This window comes from Bos indicus, chromosome 12 (genome assembly GCF_029378745.1).
Source record: "Bos indicus isolate NIAB-ARS_2022 breed Sahiwal x Tharparkar chromosome 12, NIAB-ARS_B.indTharparkar_mat_pri_1.0, whole genome shotgun sequence".
NCBI classification, from domain to species: Eukaryota; Metazoa; Chordata; class Mammalia; order Artiodactyla; family Bovidae; genus Bos; species Bos indicus.
In genome coordinates, this window is record NC_091771.1 from 19801158 (window position 1) to 19820362 (window position 19205).

Consider the following 19205-nt stretch of genomic DNA (forward strand, 5'->3'; position numbering starts at 1 on the left):
TGTTTTCTTTTTGGTAATAGCCATTCTAACAGGTATGGGGTGATACCTCATTGTTGTTTTGATTTGAATTTCCCCGATGATCAATGGTATTGAGCATCTTTTCATCTATCTTTTGTTCTTCTGTATGTCTTTTTTTTGGGAAAATGTCTGTTCATATCTTTTGCCCATTTTTTAGGTCTTCTCTGGTAGCTTAGCTGGTAAAGAATCTGCCTGCAATACAGGAGATTTCGGTTCAATTCCTGGTTCAGGAAGATCCATTGGAGAAGGGAATAGCTACCCACTCCAGTATTCTTGCCTGTAGAACCATGGACAGACCATGGAGTTGCAAAGAGTGGGCATGACTGAGTGATTTTCACTTTCACTGCCTTTTTTTTTTTTCATGATGGTTTTTTTACAGAGCTAGAGCAAAATTTTTTTTTAATTTGCATGAAAACATAAGAATCCTCAAATAGCCAAAGCAATCTTGAGAAAAATGGAACTGCAGGTATCAGTCTCTCGAACTTCAGACTATGTAAAGAAACTATAGTTGTCAAAGCAGTATGGTTCTGACATGAAAACAGACATGTAGATCAATGGAACAGAATGGGGAGCCCAGAAATAAACCCATGTACTTATGGTCAATTAATCTATGACAAAGAAGGACAGAATATACCATGGAGAAAAGATAATCTCATCAATAAGTGGTGTTGGGAAAACTGGACAACTCTATGTAAAGGAATGAAATTAGAACACTCACTAACCCTTTATATAAAAATAAATTTAAAAATGGATTAAAGACCTAAATGTAAGACCAGATACTATAAAATTCCTTGAGGAAAACAGGTACAACACTCTTTGACATAAATCACAGCAGTATTTTTTTAATCTGTCTTCTAAAGTAAAGGAAATAAAAGCAAAAATAAACAAATGGGACCCAACTAAACTTAAAAGCTTTTGCACAGCAAAGGAAACCATAAACAAAATGAAATGACAACCTACTAGATGGAGGAAAGTATTAGCAAATGACATGACTGATACGAGATTAATATCCAACATATATAAGCAATGCTTACAGCTCAATATTATAAAAAAAAAAAAGAATACAAATAGCATTTGTTGGCAAGAATGTGGAGAAAAGGGAACTCTAGTACACTGTTGGTGGGAATGTAAATTGATATAGTCACTATAGAGGACAGCATACACTTTTCTCAAAAAACTAAAAATAGTAAGGTTTTTAAATATAAAACTCCAGCTTTCCTTTTGTTGCGCTTCCCTTGTAGCTCAGCTGGTAAAGAATCCGCCTGCAATGTGGGAGACCTGGGTTTGATCCCTGGGTTGGTAAGATCCCCTGGAGAAGGGAAAGGCTACCCACTCCAGTATTCTGGCCTGGAGAATTCTATGGACTCTACAGTCCATGGCACTGCAAAGAGTCAGACGCGACTGAGTGACTTTCACTTTCACTTTTTGTTTTGCAGGGTGTTCAGTTTTTCATTCTTTTACTTTATGTCTTTCTATCTTTTTATATTTTAGGTGTTTCTTGAAAATGTCATACAGTTAATTTTTTATCATCCAGTTTGATAATATTGTCCTTTAAAATAGAGCATTTAGTCAATTTAAATTTTAGGTGATTATTTCTACAGTTGAATTTACATCTTACCATCATATCCTTTGCTATTTGCTCCCATTTCACCATATCCCTGCTTTTAGGTAAATTGTTTTTTCTAATTCTGTTTTTCTTCTAGTTGTTTGCAAGTTAACTACTCTCTTTCTGTTATTTTAGTGATTATCTAGAAATACCATGTGCATATTTAACTTGTCAAGGTTTAAAATTAATCAACACCTTTTCCCTCCTGCCAAGAAACACAAAAACCTGTTAACTCCATATACCCTCTCTCAACTTATAGGTTATGGTTTTATTTTCTATTATATCTTGCATTAGAAAAACCTCACAAGATATTATTACTATTGAGTTATTATCACTACTACTACTGCTACTAGTAGTATTATACTCTATGGTTGTTTAGAATTACCCACATATTAATTTCTCTGCTCTTCATTTTTCCTTGCATCTCAGGATTGCTTTCCTATTGCTTGGAATACATCTCTTAGAATTTTCATAAGTAAAGATTAGATAATACCAAACTTTCTTAGCTTCCCCCCACCCAATAATATCTATTTTAGTATTATTTTTGAAAGATATTTTTTACTAAGTTTATGATTTGGGTCCGCTAATTTCCTTTAGCTTATCAAATATGTCCTTTCACTGGTCTATGGCTTCTATTGGGTCTTCAGTTCAGTTCAGTTCAGTCGCTCAGTCGTGTCCGACTCTTTGTGACCCCATGAATCGCAGCACGCCAGGCCTCTCTGTCCATCACCAAGTCCCGGAGTTCACTCAAACTCAGGTCCATCGAGTCGGTGATGCCATCCAGCCATCTCATCCTCTGTCGTCCCCTTCTCCTCCTGCCCCCAATCCCTCCCAACGTCAGGGTCTTTTCCAGTGAGTCAACTCTTCGCATGAGGTGGCCAAAGTACTGGAGTTTCAGCTTTAGCATCATTCCTTCCAAAGAACACCCAGGACCGAACTCCTTTAGAATGGACTGGTTGGATGTCCTTGTAGTCCAAGGGACTCTCAAGAGTCTTCTCCAACACCACAGTTCAAAAGCATCAATTCTTCAGTGCTCAGCTTTCTTCACAGTCCAACTCTCACATCCATACATGACTACTGGAAAAATCATAGCCTTGACTAGATGGACCTTTGTTGGCAAAGTAATGTCTCTGCTTTTGAATATGCTCTCTAGGTTGGTCATAACTTTCCTTCCAAGGAGTAAGCGTCTTTTAATTTCATGGCTGCAGTCACCATCTGCAGTGATTTTGGAACCCCAAAAAATAAAGTCTGACACTGTTTCCACTGTTTCCCCATCTATTTCCCATGAAATGATGGGACCAGATGCCATGATCTTCGTTTTCTGAATGTTGAGCTGTAAGCCAACTTTTTCACTCTCCTCTTTCACTTTCATTTGGAAAACTTTCCCTCACCTTTTTCTCTACAGCATTCCCACCCCGCATACCACTTTCTCTAATCTCATCAACTCATTTTCAGTAGTATACGTGGGCCAGGAACTGGGCCAGTCTTTCCCAGCAATGTTAAGAGACGTCTGTTCTTGTGTCTAGTAGCCCTGACATTTTATTTTCTTGAAGTAAAAGATCTTTTAAAGGCCTTGGAGCTGTAATTTCCTGCACCCAAAAGGCTAGATCACTAAATCCAAATACTCTGTGGCTCCTAGCCTGAGAAGTCAAGTTTTTTCCTGTCTGATACTAAGGTAAAAGCAAAAGCTGTGTTACTCTTTGACCTTTATTAATTTACACAGTTTTAGTAGGTGGTGAGGTCAGAACTTTAATTTCTCAATATAATCAGAATCTACTACACCATGCACCACCGAAATTTTCTTTTTCTTTTTTTTTCCTTTCTTTCTTTTTTTTTTTTAAGAAAGCGAGCTTATTGTTGCACAAGTCCCACAATGCCCTCAGGTAGGGGGCCAGCCACTCCCGTTGGAATTGGAGTAACCGGCTCGTCAGGGGTGAATATTGTTGCTAAATCCTCTTACTGTTAGGCTTTTCTCAGCCTGGGTGAGACCCCGCTGAGGGCGTTTTCTCCAAGGAGCATGCTCTGCATATTGTGTACTCAGTCTGTTTTAAAAGCTCCACTGTTTAAAAAACTTTTTATCTTTTTCAGGCTTAGCAACACTTCGAAGGGCTTTGGGGGCAAAGTGGGGAACTTTTGGGCCCTGGAAGGCGCAAACGGAGGCAGCGGCTATTGCCCCAAATCAGAAAGTGGTGGATAAGTTTTTTTTTAAAAAGTTTGTGCAGAGGGGGAGGTAGCTCGCCAGGGCGTCTGGCCACAGTGTCCTGTAAGTCCTCTCCTCTCTCCTCTGCTGGTTTTTTCTTCCTTCTTCTCTTTAAATCTTTCTCAAGTTTTCTTTCCCTCACTCTATCTTTTTTCCTTCCTCTTCTCTTTTACTTTCTATCATTTCCTTCTTGTTTCCCTCTTTCATTCTCCCTTCTTCCTTCTTACTGTCTCTCTCTCTCTCCCTCTCTTCCTGAGTTTCTCACTTTTCTCTCCCCCTTCCTTTCTCGCTACCTTCTCTTTCCTTCGTTTCTTTCCCTTTACCTTCTTTCTCTCTTTTTTTTTCCTCCTCCCTCTCTTTCTCTCTGTATCTCTTTTTCTAATTTCCTTTCTTCCTTTTTCTATCTTGCTGCGTCCCCTGGTTCCTTCCTCCTCCGTTCCTCTCTCCTTTTCACTCTTTAGTTCTTTTTCTATCTTTAGATCTTTCTCTATTTTCTTTCCTTTTTTCTTTTTCTTTCTCTCTCTCTCTCTTCTTTTTTTTTTTTTTGCTTGGGTGAAGCCCCCCTGAGGGGGTTTTTCTGCAAGGAGCAGGCTCCGTATATTGTGTATTTTTTAAAAGCTCCTTTCTTTAAAAAGAAAACTTTTTTATCTTTTTCAGCCTTAGGCAAGGCTCTGGGAGGCTTTGGCTGTAAACTGGAGAATTCCTAGGCCCTGGGAGGTGCAAGCGGAGGTGGGGTAGTCGCCTTAAATCAGAAATTGTTGGATAAATTTTTAAAGGTTTGTGTAGAGGGAGAGGGGGCTCGCCAGGGCGCCCGGCCACAGCGTCCTGTAAACCCTCTCACTCCTCGGGAGGTAGAGCACAGTCTCCCTCCTTTTCTTCGTCAATGGCAGAAAATATGATCTGTGCAGAAGGTGGAGACCCACTACCATCCACCGCTATAGCCTCTCCCATAGGTTATCCCACAGCCTCATGACGAGGGTCCAGAACATTTTTAATCATATTTATAGGATAAGTTTTTAGTCGTTTTTTTTTTTTTTTTACCTTCACCCAAGTATCTAAATTAACAGTACCCTCTTTAAGTTTCAAGATTACTTGTATAAAGAGTTGCCGTTCTTAGTTTCAGTGTTATCCATATCAGAAAATTAAATATAATAGAAGATAAAGCTTTTAGCTTTCAAAAGATCAGGCTTTTCTTTGGCCTTTTAACTTCAGAAACCGTTTTTTCTCTCTAACTCTAACTCTTTAACACTTTCAACACTTCCCACTCCTACTCGCCCTGTCTATCCTACAGGGGGGTCCGTGGCACCCTGAGTGGGGTCCTATCCGTCCCTAAAATTCAACACTGGGGGAAAGGGTTGGGGACCTACCTTTGAAGTCCCTGTTCGGGCGCCATCTGCTGGGGTCCAGCCCCAGCTGATCCAGGGTATTCGAAGCGGGGACGGCGTCGGCGAGGATCAGGATACAATAGCTTCAATTATATATTAATTACAGATGTAAAGAGTAATAGAATGAGGATAGCTCAGTAGGAAAATTCAGTGGAGAAAAGAGGCTGAGTAGCTTGGTATACGCAGGAGACCAATAAAACTTCAAGACAAGAAGTTTGCACCACTTACGTAGGCTGCAGGCGTCCTTCTGTTCTCCCAAAGGAGAGGAGACACTGAGGCCTCCCCAGTCAGATCTTAGAAGCCCAGGCATAATTAGTAAGCATGACGGGTTCCACGCTCCAAATGGAGACTCAGCCAGAGTGAGAGAGAGAGCGACATGGGGAGACCAGTATTTCGAGAAACTGATCCCAATTCTTTATTTTCCATGGTCTACTTTTATACACTGAGATGTTATGCAAAAGTCACGCGGGGTCAGCAGTCCTGACTTTTATCAAAGTCAGGTGCTTCATACAAATGTATACAGAGGTCTTAGGGGTGTTACATCATCTTCTGGCCAGGGGGCCTGCTGACAATTTATGACCCTTTCCTTGTGACAGCGGTCAGTCAACCAGGACACTTATTTCTCCAGGGGTGATTATTCTTAAAACAGACGCCACCCAAATAAAGTTACATTCCTATAGGGTGAGGGTGTAGTGGGTTTTAGTTAAGGAAAGAATTTACTTAGCCTAAGGTCTAACGTGATTAATATCAAAGGTTAATACTTGTTTCTTCTATATATTCATTAATGTGTGTAAGGGCAGGGGATATGGAGACTTAGCAACAAACATTGGCTCAACAAATGAAAAACCCTTCACCAATACAATTTCTAATCAGCCCATTATACTTATACTAATAGTTTTCTAACTTTTCTAAGGAACCTGTTTTTAGAAGGTTTAAAGCATCTCGTGCCTCTCACGGTTGGGAGGCTGTGAGCAATCACCTGTGGCCGGACAAGCCTGTCAGGCAGGCTAGAGAACCTTCAGAGGAGTTTGTAGGTTAAAACACTCTTGTCACGCCCAGGAGTTTTTATTAACTGGAGCTCTAGGTTAACTCCTTCTCCGAAAGAGGTGGTGGGGGACAGCGCCCCGTAAAGTCAGAGGTGTAGGTGGGAGCACAAAGTAGTAGTGGTTATGGGGGTAGATGCTCGAGGATTTCCAGGGGGGCTCCTGAGGCTCGATCCCGCCTTTGCGTATGTCGAGCCTCCTTCCTCATGACCTTTGCCACGGGCAGAGTGCCTCACTCTGGCCCCCAACAAAGAGGCTTTTTAGTTCCTCTTCACTTGCTGCCATAAGGGTGGTGTCATCTGCATATCTGAGGTTATTGATATTTCTCCCTGCAATCTTGATTCCAGCTTGTGCTTCTTCCAGCCCAGCGTTTCTCATGAAAGTTAAATAAGCAGGGTGACAATGTACCACCTTGACGTACTCCTTTTCCTATTTGGTCTTACTTTCCTATTGGGTCTTACTTTTAAGCTATTGAGAAGTTAGTCTATAATCTGCTGCTGCTGCTAAGTCGCTTCAGTCGTGTCCGACTCTGTGTGACCCCATAGACGGCAGCCTGCCAGGCTCAGCCATCCCTGGGATTCTCCAGGCAAGAACACCGGAGTGGGTTGCCATTTCCTTCTCCAGTGCATGAAAGTGAAAGGTGAAAGTGAAGTCGCTCAGTCGTGTCTGACTCTTAGCGACCCCATGGACTGCAGCCTACCAGGCTCCTCTGTCCATGGGATTTTCCAAGCAAGAGTACTGGAGTGGGGTGCCATTGCCTTTTCCAAGTCTATAATCTAGTACCTCTTTAATATTAAATGCTTTGTTTATATACAATTTTCTGAAGCTTCCTTTTGGTTATCTTCTGTTTTCTTAATGGTGTCTTTGAAAAGAAAGAAGTTTTTAATTTTTGATGAAGTCCATTTTATGAGTTTTGTTTCATGAAACATTCTTTTGGTGTTTTATCTGAGAAATGTATACCAACCTAAGATCATTTATTTTCTCCTGTTTTCATCGTGATGTTTTCATTTTAGGTTTTACATTTAGGACATGATTCAGTTGAGTTACTTTTTGTTTGTGGTTTGAGGTGTAAATGAAAGCTTTTTAATTTTATTCTTGTGTATGGATATCCAATTCTTACAAACACCATTTATTGAAAGACTATTGTTTCTTTATTGAATTGTCTTTGTACTTCTGTAAAAAATAAACCATCCATATATGTGTGGATCTGTTTCTGTATTTCATTCCTTGGTCTATTTTTGTACCCAAAGCACCCTGTTTTGCTCACTGGAACTTATTATATTAAGTCATGAAACTTGAGATTAGTTCTCTAATTTTGTTCTTTTAAAAAGTTGCATTTTGATATGACTTTTAGAATTAAAACTTGTCAATTTCTAGCAAAAAGGTCTATTGGGAAATTGTTTGGGATTACATTGATCATACAGATCAATTTGGGGAGAATTGACATCTTCATAATATTGAGTCTTCCAACAAAGGGCATAGTATATTTCTCCAATTATGTAGATAATTTTTATCTTCAATTTTCCTCAGCAATGTTCTATAGTTTTCTGTGTATAAATCTTGTATATTATTTGTTAGAAGAATATACAAGTACTTTATATATTTTGATGCCATTATGAGTTATATTAAAATTTGTTTTTGTTGCTACATAGAAATATAATTTATTTTTTTGGTATATTGACTTTGTTACAGACTTACTAAATTTACTTATTAGTTCTAGTAGATTTTTTTTTTATAGGTTCAATTGGATTTTCTATGTAGATGGTCTTGTTATTTACAAATAACATCAGATTTACTCTCTTTTCAATCTGAATACCTTTTCTGAAAGAATTTCTGTTGAATTTATATCACTCCTCTTAAATTTCTGTAGAATTCACCAGTGAAAGCATCTGGGCCAGTAGTTTACTTTCTAGTTTTTAAACTACAAAATTCAACTTTTGATATAGATATAGGATTATTCAGGTTATCTTTTTTTTTTTCCCTTGAGTGAACTTTACTAATTTGTATGTTTCATGGAATTTACCCTTTTTAACCTATGTTTTTGAATTTGATGGCATAAAATTGCTTGTAACATTTCCTTATTATTATCTTAATAGCTGTTAAATTTATAATGATGTCACTTTTCTCATTCCTGATATTGTTAATTTGCTAAAGTATATTTCTTGTAAGTGGTATGTAGTTGAGTTCTTTTGTCCAATATGACAGTCTTTGCTTTTTAATAAGGGTGTTTAGCTCCTTTACTTTTAATATGATTATTGTGGTTAGAGGTATATCTGTTATATTGCTGTTTGTTTTCTGTTTGCTCCATCTTTTTTGTTCCTCTTTCCTCATTTTGATCGTTAAGATACTGCCAAGCTTTAAAAGTCTTGTCTAGGCAACACGAGAATTTCAATTTTATGTTGAATCTAAAGCTTCTCCCCTCTCTCTGCACAGATCTGACCCATGGTTCAAGGGCCCTTTTATGTTCTTTGTTGCTCTTTTACTTATTTTTTTTTTTTTTTCTTTTACTTTTCTTCCCCTGCTCTTTCTGATCCTTTTGCACTTCTCCATGGTTGAGGTAGGGTGAAGCTAGATTAGGGTAAAAAAGACCATGAGTCTTTTATTCAATGGTAGCAATAGCCACCAAAATCTTTGTTTTATCTTATTTATGGAGGTCTTTGGTGTTTAGTCCACAGAAAGCTTTAGATATTGAAAAGTATACTCTGGTATTAGTCCATTTACAACTTTTGCAAGCCTGTTGGATTTAAACACAGAAGATAATGGATGTTAGAGATTGGTATACAGTTGCTTACCTTAAACAGTTATTAGTAACAATTATTCATTGAGTCTTATCATTCAGAACTAAGATAGGATGTTTATTAAGACAATAGGAGCTACTATAACAAAAAATCTTAAAAATGGTTTATTTTATCATCTAAAGTTGTCTACCTTTTAAAAGATGTCTGTCTTTTAAATAATAATCCAGGGCTCCTTCCATCTGGAGCTCTGCCACCTTTGACATCTTTCCTCTAAGGCTTCATACCCATCCACATCAAGCTGGCATTGCTTGGGGAGATGTTTTTATATACTAAAGCCTAAGGGTGGCAAACAGTACTTCTGCTCACATTGCAGTGGCTGTGTTACACTTAGCCACTGTAACAGGGCTCAGTTAGGGTGGCTGGAAATGTAGTGTGTGCCAAATGAGAACAGAAAAGATTTGGTAAAAAGCTAGCTAGTTTCTGTGTAGGGTAACTTTCCTTATTACAAAGTGTCCCATGTATTTAAACTTGAAATTAAAGCTCAATGAACCTTGGTCTCTTTCCCTTCTTCTGTGGCAGTGTGTTGACATCATGCAGCTAGGTCAGATCAGATCAGATCAGATCAATCGCTCAGTCGTGTCCGACTCTTTGCGACCCCATGAATCGCAGCACGCCAGGCCTCCCTGTCCATCACCAACTCTCAGAGTTCACTCAAAACTCATGTCCATCCAGTCGGTGATGCCATCCAGCCATCTCATCCTCTGTCGTCCCCTTCTTCGCTTGCCCCCAATCCCTCCCAGCATCAGAGTCTTTTCCAATGAGTCAACTCTTTGCATGAGGTGGCCAAAGTACTGGAGTTTCAGCTTTAGCATCATTCCTTCCAAAGAAATCCCAGGGCTGATCTCCTTCAGAATGGACTGGTTGGATCTCCTTAAAGTCCAAGGGACTCTCAAGAGTCTTCTCCAACACCACAGTTCAAAAGCATCAATTCTTCAGCACTCAGCCTTCTTCACAGTCCAACTCTCACATCCATACATGACCACAGGAAAAACCATAGCCTTGACTAGACGGACCTTTGTTGACAAAGTAATGTCTCTGCTTTTGAATATGCTATCTAGGTTGGTCATAACTTTCCTTCCAAGGAGTAAGCGTCTTTTAATTTCATGGCTGCAGCCACCATCTGCAGTGATTTTGGAGCCCCCAAAAATAAAGTCTGACACTGTTTCCACAGTTTCCCCATCTATTTGCCATGAAGTGATGGGACTGGATGCCATGATCTTCGTTTTCTGAATGTTGAGCTTTAAGCCAACTTTTTCACCTCTAATTCAGCCTTCAAATGGACATATCTTATAAAAATGATCACCCATCACACTAACACTAAAGCTCCTCGAAATTTCTGAACTTGAATTTTTAAGAAAATGTTTTAGAGGGAGTAGGTCTTTATAATGATCATTTAAAACAGAACACTTATTAAAGTCAACTGTGATACCTTCATACTTCAGAGGATTTTCTTTTTAAAAAGTAATTATTGAAAGTCTTTCTAAAGATATTTTTCATTTAAAAGTAACAACTTAAAGTTCTGATTTTGGGTGTTTTGATTTCAGACAAAAAGTCATTTGTATAAAGAATCTTGTAGAGTGTTTACACTTGTCTCTGTGTTTAGTATTTTTCTTGCAAATCCCAGTCCTCTGGAGTCATGGGGTACTCTGGGCCCAGGGACTCCAGTTTAACATTCATTTAATGGTTTTGACCCCTGCTCTGAAGTGGATTTATACAGAGGAGTCGTGCTTTGCATGTCCTGAAGTCATTAGTTTGGCATGAAATGGTCCCGCTGCTTGTGTTGTCATAATAGTAAACAATTATTTCTGACTTGGGTTTCTGTAAAATGACCATGTCTATTTGAAGACCTAAATTATTTAAGAGCAAACTGCTTGTGGGGATGACAGTGCTTGAGGGCCAGTGACCATCTGATCTTCCATGTAGGAGTAACTCTTTCTTACCATTTAGTTACCTAGGTGCTAATCACTTAATTTGAATGGCATCCCTTTGTAAGAAAGCTAAGTATTTCCCAACATGGCTCTGGATATGGTTCTGCATGTTTTCCAATCTAACTCTGGATAATCCGTTGGGAACTTAGCATGCTTATTTTATTGTTGAATATGTTGTTTATGAAACAATAACAAATAACAAATATGAATTTGGGGTCCTAAATGTGTCTCAGGTTTTTAATATGTATTTTTCAGTTGTGATAAGATAGCTATCTTAATTTATATTCTAGGAGTCAAGACTTTTAATTGCTACTGTTTTCTCAATACAATATGGAGCAAAGCTGTCATCTGAGAGTGGGAATGGACTTTTGGAGCTTTGAGGAAAGAAGGTGTGATGTGGTTGTCTAGAAGAGAAGAGGATGGAATGGAGCAAGAAAGAGTCCAGTGATTGCTGGGTAGCATTTTGCTGCCATAGATACAGAGGACTTGAGAGGTAAGAACTGTGGTCTGTGAGATGAGTTGGGGTCAGAATGAATTTGGATTTTGTTCAAAGTGAAGTGCGCCACCATTGGAGGGTTTGTGCAGTGTCATGACACTATCAGAATTTAAAAGAATCACTTTGATCACTCTGTGCAGAATATTCAGAGGCAGGAAGAGATTTATTCAGCAGTCTAAATGAAAGATGCTAGTAGCTTTGAACTGTGGTGGAAGTGGTGGAGGTGAAGAAAAGGGGTTGAATTTGAGTTATATTTTGAAGCTAGATCTGATGGGATTTGCCCATTAAAAGTAGAATATGAGAAAAAGGCATCAAGGAAGAATTTAAGGTTTAATCCTAAGTAGTGCGTGGATGCTGGTGCCAAATAGATATCAGGTTTCTCAGCTCCAAAAACGCATAAGATCAATGCCAACTACGTTGATATCCTCAGCCAAGCAGCAGAATAATCTCCATGTAGACTGAGGCAACAGTGCCATTTAGGTTAATGTGGCTAATAGCCTCACATTTCAGACAAAAAGGAGGAAAATTTCTGCATGAACACACCAGACAGGCAATCTAAGGTGTGTAGTTTTTTAAGTGTGTTAGCATATTTTCTTCTAATTTATAATTCAAGATTAATTAAGTAGACTAATTTAAGCTAACTTCTGGAAATATGTGGGAATTTCCTTTTTCAAAATATGACAGAATTCAGTTAGTATTCTGCAGCTTGTTAGACTTTTCCAAACAATAAAACAAAATGCATTTATTTTAATGAGAAGCTCTGCTCTCCATTTAGTATTTTAATATTTTTACTTTTTCCTTCTTTAAGACTGAAATAAAACTATAAAAGTATGAAAGATGAGTGTGCCATTAACTTTAAAGAGAGAGATGACACTTTGTTCTTCCCTATTAAAGAGTAGCTTGTCCCAATGTTTCCAGTCTTTATTTTTTTTGTTTTAAAATTTTATTGGCTTTTTGACTGGGCCAATCTCATTTCATACCCTTGCTACTGGAGCTACTTCATTCCTTTTTTATCAGCTCATCAGCACACTTTTTCTGGACAACTGAAAACCAACTGTCTTCATTTCCGTCCCTTAAATGTGAAGACTTCAAAAGTTTCCATAACTGCTCACTCTCCAGGAAAAACCAAACTAAAGGATGCTATTTCCCCCCAAAGTGCAGTTTAGTCGTTTTCTTTATTGTGTTTGCAAATGATGTCACTGGGACTGAGGGAGGAAATGAATGTATTGCATAGGAATCTTTGTTTTGTGATTTGGGGAGATGAAGAAGAAAAATAGTACCTGGATCTTTCAGTTATGTCTTCAATTTGTTCCTTCTGGTCTTCTTATTGGGTGAATGGTTAATTTCAGGTGAGAGGAAGCAAGTCCTTTAGAGCCTTTCCCCTGAATTAGAGGACTTGATGGCTACGATTGTCAGTGCTTTGCAGTGTAAACAGTTGTCAGGTTTGTGGATTGATGCCGTGGTGGGAAGCCCACTGTTATTTCAGTATCAATAAAAGCAATAAAAGTATCAATAAAATTAATGTTGAGAGCCTAGACTCTGGAATTCAACTTGGGTACAGATTCTGGTCTCACCACTCTCTAAATGGCTGGGTCATTTAACTTCTCTGAGGTTCAACTTATTCTATGTCAAATAGGGGTAATAGTGCTTACCTTACAGAGTAGTTGGGAAGAGTAAAATAAATAACGGGTCTTATGCAGTTATAGTATAGTGCCTTGCATATAATAAATATTTAGTAGTTGGCAGCTATTACTACTTTTCAGTTTTATTAATTTGTAATTTAAGGAGAATACTAAGATAAGATTGTTATAGATCTATTATTGTATTTTATTTATATCTTATTTTAAGATAATCATACCTTATTTTATAGTATCATAAATTACTTTATTATATGTATGTATACTATTACATATGTGTGTGTGTGTGTGTGTGTGTTAGTCCCTCAGTTGTGTCTGATTCTTTGCAGCCCCATGGGCTATAGCCTGTCAGGCTCCTCTGTCCATGCAATTCTCCAGGCAAGAATGCTGGAGTGGGTTACCATTCTCTTCTCCAGGGAAACTTCCTGGCACAGGGATCGAACATATGAATGCATGCATGTGTGTGTGTATATATTGTCTATATATGAATAAGAAAAGGTTTAGATTAGAGAAAATAGTACTTTACTTTCTCTAGGTAGGTACCCCTATAGGTATAGACCAATAGTTATTAAAATGTAGGCTCCAGACCATGGCGTCACCTTCAACTGGGAACTTCCTTGAAAATCAGTTTCTGAGTTCCACTCTAGAAACTCAGGAAGTGGGGCTCAGCCATCAGTGTTTCAGTGAATTTTCCCAGTAATCTTGATGCCTCGTAAAGTTTGAACACTTGGAATAGAAGTGTCACCACTCTAAGTTAATGATTTTCAGTCTGAAACATACTTGGTTTAGCTGGTATTTTATTTCACGTAGTAAGTTTTAAGCAACCTGTAAATGCTGAACTGAAATCAGATGGTAATATTACAAACACAAGTGCTGGTTGAGTGCTTCCTAGATGCCAGGCATTGTACGCACATGCTTTAATGCACATTTCGTATCGCAGTGTTTGACATAGCAAGCAAATGTAGGACCCAGAAGTACCATTTCTTTCTTTGTTGCTTGAAGGGTAGTGTGGGCAAGAGTTTCTCCCTCTCCTGTCAAGAAGTTGTAATTGGAAGTGTTTGGGACCAGCACCGTCAGGTTCCCCAAAACTCAAGGCATGAGACAGAAAACTGATGGTGGTGTCAGTCCTGTTGGGCCTTTACTGGCTGGACAGCAAAGGGAGACCCTGTAGGAGGCAGGGCGTGAGTGTCTGCCAGTTCCCCCGGCTTCCTAGTGGCATCCTGTGTGACCTCATCAGGTTGCACAAGGTCCCTCTTCCCCCACCAAAACCTTAATTCAGCAACATGTAAAATTTTATGACTTCCTGGGAAGAGTTGGTTCTGTATCATTATTTTTAGTATGACTAAAATCGCTAATGTTCCCTTGTATCATCTGTCAGATTAAACAATGACTACACATGTGACAGAAATATTTAGAATGAAGTAAAAAGCTCAGCGCCTAGTATAACACACTCCTATACAGTCACCATTTAGATTTAACAACTGCTAATGTTTTGACATTGTGTTAGTCAGCTGAGGTTGCTGTAATAGAATACTGTACCAGGGGTCCCCCGCCTCCGGGATCCAGTGCCTAATGATCTGAGGTGGAGATGATCTAATAATAGTAGAAAAAAGTGCACAATAAAGGTAATGTGCTTGAGTCATCCCGAAACACCCTCCACCCCCAGTCTGTGGAAAAATTGTCTTTCACAAAACTAATCCCTGGTGCCAAAACGGTTGGGGACCGTATGACTTAAGAACAGAAATTTATTTTTTCACAGTTCTGAAGGCTACAAGTCCCAGATCAACAGGCTAGTTGGTTTGTTTCTGGTGAGAGCTCTCTTCTGGCCTGCAGACTTCTTGCTGTGCCTCACCTGGCCTTTCCTCAACTTGTGTGCATGAAGAGAGAGTGAGATCTCTGGTGTCTCTCCTTATAAAGACACTACTTCTACTGGACAGGGCCATGACGTTTATGGCTCATTGAATCTTCATTGCTTCCTTAGAGGCCCTCTGTCTCAAAACAGCCACACTGGTGATTAGAGCCTCAATGTTTTGAGTTTTAGGGAGACACAGTTCTACCTATAACAGCTAGTGGCATCAACCTTACCTGGGAACTTGCTTGAAATTCTCATTTTACCCTCCTTGACCCCATTCTTCCTTCTTCCTCCTCACAGGTAGACTTTTTGGAAGTTAGCTTGTGTTGTTCCTTTCCTTACATTACACATTTACTATATACATACACGCACATATTTTTTTCCTCCGTGAGGACTTTTATTTGAATGTATTGAAACTACATTGATTTTAGGGGCAACTGGCATCTTAGAAATACTGTTATTGCATCTTTCAATCCAAGAACATGTTTTTCTCTCCATATAAATTTATCCAAATGGCTATTACGTTTCTTCAAAATTTATTTAGAAGCCTATCTTATACCTACAGATTTGCCATGCCAACAGGTCATGCCATGCTTTATCATAGACTACACTGCCTTATGTACTTGCATTCTTTCTGGGTTATCTCTGACTATTCCACTGATCCATCTTTTAGAGCCCAAACTGCACTGTTTTAATTAGAGAGGCTTCATAATGTATGTGCATGGCTTGTATCTATAGACATTATATAACTTCATATAATTTGCTTCACGCACATGCATGTGCTAAGTCACTTCAGTCGTGTTCAACTCATTGTGATCCTGTGGACCGTAGCCCACCAGCCTTCTCTGTCCATGGGATTCTGCAGGCAAGAGTACTGGAGTGCGTTGCCATGCCCTCCCTCCATGGGATCTTCCTACCCAGGGATTGAACCTGTGTCTCCTGCACTGGCAGGTGGGCTCTTTACTACTAGCACCACTTGGGAAGCCTAATTTGCTTCATATCTGAATGATATTTGCTTTTATTCTCTCACCATTCTGTTTCTGACATTTATCCATGTTGACGCTTGTGGATTTAGTTGATTTATTTTAGCTGCTAATTGATGCATTATAGAACGAATCTATCATGATTTATCTGTCCAGAAGTAATAACAGTAGTTTCCGTTTTTTTCACCGCCATAAGTGATGCTGCATTGAGTATCCTTGTGTGTGGTTCCAAGTGCACATGTGCTGGAGTCTCTTCAGGGGATATACAGAGGTTTGGAACTCCTGGGTGGTAGGGTATATACACCATCAATTTTATTAGATATTGCCAATTTATGCTCTTAGTGAAAGTTGATGCAAATTTTAATTTCCACCGGTAGAGTTTTAATTTTACATATCCTTCATAACTCTTGTCAGGCTTCTTAATTTTTGTTTACCTCATGAGTATAAAACACTATTTTATTGCTATTTTTAAATGTACATGTCCCTGATAATTCAGGGGCTTCCCTGGTGGCTCAAGTGGTATGGAATCTGTCTGCAACACAGGAGCTACAGGTTCGATCCTTGGGTCAGGAAGATCCCTTGGAGGAGGGAATGGCAACCCACTCCAGTATTCCTGCCTGAAGAATCCCATGGACAGAAGAACCTGGTGGCATACAGTCCATGGGGTCCCAAAGAGTCAGACATGACTGAAGTGACTTAGCATGCACACACTGATAATTCATGAGGTTAATAATCTTTCATATGTGTATTGGTCAGGCACATGGTTCCTTGGGAACTGACTGTTTGCATCTTTGTCTACTTTCTATTGGGTTGGTTGTCTTAATGTAAGTTCTTTATATAATTTTATTATTGAAATAAAATTTTTATTTATTTGTAGTGATTGTAACCATCTTCTCCTTGTCTGTAGCTTGATTTTTTTACTTCTAAAAAATAATGTTCTAATTAAATAGAAAGTGTATATTTTAACATAATTGAATGTATCAATTTTTTCTTTTATGATTTGAACTAATTATGTCTTATTTAAGAAACTATTTCCTACCTAAGGCCATAAAAGTATTGTTTTTGACAAGTTTTAATTTCTGAGCTCTCCATTCTTTTCCATTGGTATGTCAGTCTTTTTGCATATTGCTTTAATTACTATACCTTTATAGTAGCTTTGGTATCTCATGCACCATAGATCAAGCTTGTTCTGTTGTTTGAATCTTTCGTAACTTTATTTTTTTCCAATTTATTTTAGGAATGTCAAAATCTTTCATGTAGATGTGACTTGTCAGATTCTCTTTGTATTTCATCAACTTATGGTTTATATATTTTGAAATTATCTTGTTAAGTGAATATAGCTAAGTGGATATCAGGATGGGTCCATAGAATTAGAGCATAAGGATTTGGCAGATGTAAAATACCAGAGATAAAAACCAGAGGAGCTGGAGAAGAAAAGCTTTTTCTCAAACTCTAAGCCAAGGGTTGACATAAAAGTGCCAGGTTATGTCTGCCAAGTTCATGGGAAAAAGACTCATATCAGGGACCTTGCGCTAGATGAGCAGTGAAAGCATAAGAAGGGGGGGGTCCAAGATGAAGTCAGTTGGATGTAACTCATAGCCAACTGTTTTTAACTGCTGCCATACCTGTGTATTTGTTTGAAGGAGACTAGCATTGAAGGTTGTTACTTGTCACTGAATCTTGGCAGGATGAAATTCTTTTGGTTGATTAAAACATATCAGAGCAACTTCTAACATTTAATCAATTCCCACCCACACTTTTATTTTGGAAGGATATTCCTCACTTTTGTATTCTTCATTTTAAAGTCTTAATATCACATTGCATATTCCTCCTTGCATTTTGAACTCCAGGAGGATGAATTATTCCAATTGTCTTACTTCACTGGCTGTTATTGTCTGGAGGAAGCTTAAGAGAGTTCAGTTTACCTGGTAGCCTTTCCCTCTGAGATTTTGTTTCTGGTAGACTCCATTGCTCAGCAGAAATACTCCTATTACAGTGCTCAGTTTATCTTTAGATGAAAACCTTTGCATCTTAAATAAAATGCTCAGCTAGCAGGGTCATGCTTGGGTCTGTTTCTCTTCATCAGTGCTTCTAAGTCTGTTTGCCAAGTCTGAGGTCCTGGACACAGACGTCTTGGAGGAGCGCTAGGGGTAAAGGCGCTTTCCATTTAATGTGAAAAATAGCATTTTGCTTTAGGCTGTTTTGCTCAATTGCTCCAAAGTAATTTACCTTGGGGAGTACAGACCAAGACTGAGACATTCAAGCTAAAAGGAAACTAATTTTTTTAAAAGTACATATAGTTATAAGCAATCAACAAAGGGGAGTTTATGATGAAAATTATTCTTCAGCCCCAACGGGGACATGTTCTATGGTAAAAGATGCATCTCTCTCGAAAACACATGAAAATGTAATCCCTCTCTTCTCATTCCTTTATTACTTTCAGGTCTCTTTGGGGTGAAGAAACCAAGCAAAGTTAATGTAAGACTTATTTTAGTAAAACAGATGACTATCCAGAGGATTTAAGGTTCTGCCCTTCTTCAGCTCCATACAAACATTTATCTCCTATGTTTAGTTTATGCAAATGAAAGGGCCTTGTAGTGGGTGGGGAAGGCATACCAAATACCCGATAATTGCACAGTTTTAAATTTAAGTTTGTTAGTACAGACTGGAATCTAAGATGGTGTGACATTTTCAGTCTCCAGAAACCTTATAACAAGCTCTGCATATTCTGTATTTGAGTCTGCATTTTCTTTGTCGGCCATTTTCATAGCATTTGATTATACTGCTACAAATTCTACATGGTAGGTCTGGCACAAGATCCCTTCCATGAATAACTATTGCTTTGCCAGATTTAAAAATATAAAAACAAAATGGCTACATTAAACCATGGATGATCTTAGAGTTAATTTTTCAGGAGGGAAAAGGACAAGAGTCCAATTAGACAGCATTCTCTTTAGGATAATGTTTGATTATAGCAGTTCCAGAAGAATCTAACCCCACTGTAGCCTCCAGACTTTAATTATTTCTCTTTGCTAAACAAATCAGAATTAATTTTGAACTTAGATCCTTTCCTGGGTAGATCCTAAACGCTGGGTCTTCAGGCCAACTTTCTGTTAAAATTCCCTTTACTTGACTTTTTTTAAAAAATGGTTACTATCAGTTTTTCTCCTTCTCAGCTAAAGGTCGTATATTTACCTTGCTTATGTTGATAGAGTGTGGACCTACTTAGATTCTTAACTTGTCCATGCCACTTCACTAT

At 38.5% G+C, this 19205-nt stretch overlaps 1 long non-coding RNA gene across 3 annotated transcripts in view; it reads left to right on the forward strand.

The window, feature by feature from the left end:
• Positions 1 to 19205, forward strand: part of LOC139186187 (uncharacterized) — a 395626-nt gene that overhangs the window by 217752 nt on the left and 158669 nt on the right. For all 3 annotated transcript variants that reach the window (XR_011569717.1, XR_011569718.1, XR_011569716.1), the window contains one exon: positions 11269 to 11471. This is a non-coding gene — a long non-coding RNA (uncharacterized lncRNA). The remainder of the gene's footprint in view (positions 1 to 11268; positions 11472 to 19205) is intronic.